This window comes from Schistocerca serialis, chromosome 2 (assembly GCF_023864345.2).
Source record: "Schistocerca serialis cubense isolate TAMUIC-IGC-003099 chromosome 2, iqSchSeri2.2, whole genome shotgun sequence".
NCBI classification, from domain to species: Eukaryota; Metazoa; Arthropoda; class Insecta; order Orthoptera; family Acrididae; genus Schistocerca; species Schistocerca serialis.
Window position 1 is genome coordinate 138,721,092 of NC_064639.1, and position 6,000 is coordinate 138,727,091.

Here is a 6,000-nt window from a genome sequence, read left to right on the forward strand (position 1 = left end):
GTCCTCAGAACATTACATTTTACCATTGAGAGGTAATAACCCCCCAAATTGGGAATCACTGATGCAGTCGTATGTACAGTTTACCCCAATAACCAAAAAATGTAGCTTTCTAAGAATATTTCGTTCAATTTTAGTTATGCAAGTCACATTAAATGAAAGAAGTTCTAAATAAAAGCCAATGTATTCGTTAGCATGGTCAGATGTTAAGTTTTGTAAGTAAAGAAAGTGTTATCGATGGTATCACATTTGAGTATGTTTTTTAACATTGATTTAAGGAGTATTAAGACAGCATTACTTTGCTGGCTGTCTGAGTTGCAGCCCAATACACTCTTCTCATTCGTTCTAACTTTTACTCTACAGGGTCTCCCACATAAAAGGGATACGCCTCATGTATCGGTTGATAATCTCTATTCGAATTGCTTCTGAAGACGCCACATTGTATCGAAAGTTCGCTACTCTGTATTTTATTGGAAAGTTGAGTGGAGTTGTGTGTCCGCGTGTCAGACGCTCTGAGAAGCTCGTGTTGTTGATTGGTTGCAGAAATGAGGCAGTTTGCATTAGAACAGCGAATTGATATTGTGAAGAGTTACGTTAAGACAGGCTCCATCAAGGAACGTTAAGAAATGTATCAAGCGAAGTGTCCTGATAGGAAATCCCACAAGAAAAGCACTATTCCAGACATGCACTACAAAAAGGAGAGCTGTAGGATCCGTTCAGAATGTGCAGAAAAATAGGCGACGTACAGTGAGGACCTCTGAAACTATATAAAGAATTTGTTTGGACATTGCGAGAAGGCCCGCAAGTCGATAAGGAGGTTATCACAGCATGCTGGTGTATCTCGTATATCGTACCATTATGTACTAACAGATATGAAATTGAAAGCATATCGTGCGAGTTTGGTGCAAGAGTTGAAATCTGAGACTCAAGAAAAAAGAGTGCGACTGGCTTTTAACGTAAATTGATAACGGTTACTTATGCCCTTTTACTTTACTTCATGTCAGAGGACGCCTGGTTTAATTTGTCAACTCATGTAAACTCCCAGATTGCAGATACTGGTGACAGGGCAATCCAGCGCGAAGAAGCACCCCACTCAGAACAAATACACTGACGAGCCAAATCGTTTTGACCACCTATTTAATAGCTTGTTCGTCCGCCATTGGAACAAAATACACTCCTGGAAATTGAAATAAGAACACCGTGAATTCATTCTCCCAGGAAGGGGAAACTTTATTGACACATTCCTGGGGTCAGATACATCACATGATCACACTGACAGAACCACAGGCACATGGACACAGGCAACAGAGCATGCACAATGTCGGCACTAGTACAGTGTATATCCACCTTTCGCAGCAATGCAGGCTGCTATTCTCCCATGGAGACGATCGTAGAGATGCTGGATGTAGTCCTGTGGAACGGCTTGCCATGCCATTTCCACCTGGCGCCTCAGTTGGACCAGCGTTCGTGCTGGACGTGCAGACCGCGTGAGACGACGCTTCATCCAGTCCCAAACATGCTCAATGGGGGACAGATCCGGAGATCTTGCTGGCCAGGGTAGTTGACTTACACCTTCTAGAGCACGTTGGGTGGCACGGGATACATGCGGACGTGCGTTGTCCTGTTGGAACAGCAAGTTCCCTTGCCGGTCTAGGAATGGTAGAACGATGGGTTCGATGACGGTTTGGATGTACCGTGCACTATTCAGTGTCCCCTCGACGATCACCAGTGGTGTACGGCCAGTGTAGGTGATCGCTCCCCACACCATGATGCCGGGTGTTGACCCTGTGTGCCTCGGTCGTATGCAGTCCTGATTGTGGCGCTCACCTGCACGGCGCCAAACACGCATACGACCATCATTGGCACCAAGGCAGAAGCGACTCTCATCGCTGAAGACGACACGTCTCCATTCGTCCCTCCATTCACGCCTGTCGCGACACCACTGGAGGCGGGCTGCACGATGTTGGGGCGTGAGCGGAAGACGGCCTAACGGTGTGCGGGACCGTAGCCCAGCTTCATGGAGACGGTTGCGAATGGTCCTCGCCGATACCCCAGGAGCAACAGTGTCCCTAATTTGCTGGGAAGTGGCGGTGCGGTCCCCTACGGCACTGCGTAGGATCCTACGGTCTTGGCGTGCATCTGTGCGTCGCTGCGGTCCGGTCCCAGGTCGACGGGCACGTGCACCTTCCGCCGACCACTGGCGACAACATCGATGTACTGTGGAGACCTCACGCCCCACGTGTTGAGCAATTCGGCGGTACGTCCACCCGGCCTCCCGCATGCCCACTATACGCCCTCGCTCAAAGTCCGTCAACTGCACATACGGTTCACGTCCACGCTGTCGCGGCATGCTACCAGTGTTAAAGACTGCGATGGAGCTCCGTATGCCACGGCAAACTGGCTGACACTGACGGCGGCGGTGCACAAATGCTGCGCAGCTAGCGCCATTCGACGGCCAACACCGCGGTTCCTGGCGTGTCCGCTGTGCCGTGCGTGTGATCATTGCTAGTACAGCCCTCTCGCAGTGTCCGGAGCAAGTATGGTGGGTCTGACACACCGGTGTCAATGTGTTCTTTTTTCCATTTCCAGGAGTGTACATTACTGATTATATCTGTCAGGGATCCGGCAGTTTGTTGGCAGGTTTGTGGAGGGATGTGGCGTTAGATCTCTACTCACAGGTCACGAGGTACGCGTAAATGACGGACCGCTGAATTGAGTAAGCGGTGATGGCGCCCAATAGCGACCGAGATGGGTTCCATAGAGTTTACATCCGGCGATTTTGATCGCCGAGACATCAACGTTAGTTCACTATACGAGGTGCGGCTAGAAAAAAACCGGACTGATGCTGGAAAAAACATTTATTTGCAATTATTTACAATTTCATGTTATCTCCTTCAATGTACTCTCCTCCTCGGTCTCTACACCGCTCCATACGAATTTTCCACTGTTCATAGCAATGCTGCAGATCATTTTCGGTAAGTCCATACATTACTTCCGTCGCTTTTTCTTTTACTGCTTCAACAGTCTCAAATCTAGTTCCTTTCAAAGCTGACTTGACTTTAGGGAAAAGAAAAAAGTCACAGGGGGCCAAATCAGGTGAGTAGGGTGGATGATCTAAGATGGGAATGTTGTGTTTTGCCAAAAACGTCTTCACTGACAACGCACTGTGAGCTGGGGCATTGTCTTGGTGAAGGTTCCATGACTTTTTTCTCCACAAATCGTTCCGTTTTCTCCGTACTCGCTCACGTAGGGTAGCCAGGACGCTAATGTAGTAATGCTGATTCACTGTTTGTCCCTCTGGTACCCAATCAATGTGCACAATCCCTTTGATGTCAAAAAAAAATCATCATTGCCTGAATTTCGATTTTGACATTCGTGTCTTTTTTTTGTCGTGGAGAACCAGGAGTTTTCCAATGCATCGATTGTCGTTTAGTTTCGGGATCGTAAGTAAAAAACCACGATTCATCGCAAGTAATAACATTTTGTAAGAAGGTGGGATCACTTTCAATGTTTTCCAGGATGTCAGAACAAATCATTTTTCGGCGTTCCTTCTGTTCAATTGTGAGACACTTTGGAACCATTTTTGAACACACTTTGTTCATGTTGAAACTTTCATGAAGAATCTGCCTAACACTTTCCTTGTCAACTCCTGTTAACTCAGTCACTGATCTGATTGTTAAACGGCGATCTTGTCGAACAAGTTTACCGGGGAAGACATCAAGCACGAAGGGATGCAGGTGGTTGGCATATGTCACCGTGTCTTCCATTACTACTACAGATCCCATGCAAGCAGAGCTATATGTCTCCTATAGCATAATACTGCTCCCACCAGCCTGAGTCCGTGGCATGCTGCACGTTTCCAGCCGCCGTTATCCCGATGACGGCAGTTGTGGAGACGACTACCGACCTCGTGTAGCAAAAATCTGATTCTCCCGAAGACCAGACACGTTTCCATTCACCGACGGTTGAACGCGGATGGTCCCGTGCCCTCTGCAGTCGTAATTGCCGATGTCGTGAACACTTGGGGGTGCTCTGCTGCGGAGCTCCATGTTGAACAGTATACGATGAACGGTGTGCTCCGAAACACTTGTGTGCGCACCAGCGTTTTGCTCTTTCAGCAGAGATGCCGCGGATCACCACCCATTCTGCTTCATACAGCAGCCAAGCCTCCGAAACCCACGCTCTGTGAAGAGTGGTGGACATCCAACCATTAAGCGCCTAGTAGTAGTTTCACTTTCTAGCTCCTTCCGTAGGTTATTTCCCCGTTTCCGGCCCATATCTTGGCTAGGGTGATCCCCCATCTGTGTCTGCCCCGCTTACATACTTTTGTTACCGCGTCATGTGCCCACAAATGCCACCAGGCGCCATCTAACCTCTCAGTGGGCAGTGGTCATAATGTTTTGGCTGTTAATTGTTGGTGTTTGGTGTGAGTTGTCCGGCGCGACATTACTGGCCTCATATTTTTCAATTACACCTTAAACGGTGTCCGATGTCTAGAGATCTTGGACTCTTTGTATTATAATTAACAGATGCATAGAAGCTGTATGTCGTATTCCATCAAGATGGAACAACCGCTCACACATCCAACCGAAGTGTGGCCCACATCACCCACGTGTTCCCTGAAGATAGACTTGTCGATAAAGACTTCTGACCCCCAAGGTCCGTAGACTTAACATCATGCGATTTTTATCTGTGGGACACGCTAAAAAGCAAAGTGTATGCTGACAATCCTTGCAAAATACACGATCTTAAACTGAACGTTAACAACAAGCTTTGCAGCATGCTGTTGGTAACGTCATCACATCAAGTCAAGGATTCCTGGATGCCTACGGCCACCACTTCCAGTTCTCTTATAAACAAGGAAGTACATGTTTTCAACGTTACTATTATCTTTTCTTTTATTACTTATTTTTTGTTACTTGACTCTCGGACGTGAGGCGTAGCGGTTTCACGTGGGACGTCCTCTATTTCGTATGTCTAATTTTTCGTGACAAACTAACATTACTGATATAAGAATAAAAACATTTATTTCTGGATAACCCGTTGGATACCGACGATTTAACCGTAAGAATGATGTAATTTTAGAACACTAAATGAAAAAGGTGGCATTTATATCGGCGTTATTCCTTTACATATTAATTATTTTCCTCTTTGCATATTATTGATTACTTACGTATACTTATGAAATATTCTGACCACTTAGGCATGAAAGTAATCTATCTTATGATCATAAAATGAATACCTTCACCTGTTTGAGATACAATACTTTCAAGTACTTACTGTCAGTTTTAATTCTGTGCTTAGTACATTCTCAAACTCACTATGTCAGTTATTTCAACAAAGACGTTTTACAGTCTGGCCCACTCTTGAACTGATTTCTGTGTGTGCCGGTTCGTTGTATATCATTTCGTTTTTTTAGTAAAGAAATGACGTACGATTACTGTGCGAAATTACAGTTTTTGAAAAAATATTGAATTCCGAAAACCGTCATCCTCTCAAAACAGTAACTACTTGGAGATAAATTGCCCCGCGTCTGTTTTTGTTTTATCCAGACGTGCTTCAGCACTCCCTGTCTTCAATGGATTTTTGTTTATCATTTTGTATGAAATTTATTACAATATGATAGGATCTTGTATGAATTTCGGTTTAAAATTACTTGTACAAAGGAGCAATCATTACGCATCAAATTTGAAGTTGGTTTATGTATATATTTAAGACAGTAATTTTTTCTGTTAGTTTTGTGAACATATATCGTAGATTTATGTACCATGTATTCCAGAGCCTGTCATTTGAAAATAACAAAAGTTTTTCTATTTTTCCGGTTTTCATTTTCATATTGAAGTTTTCTCGATGCATCGTATTGTGTTGTTTAATATGTTAAGATTTTCAATGCCGCAGTCTTATTTCCCGTTGTTTTAGATGTGGTGAAATATTTATTTTTTTCGCTCTTACTGTTTATAACCATCGTTGACCCACCTGTTATAACTGACTTTATGAAAAGAA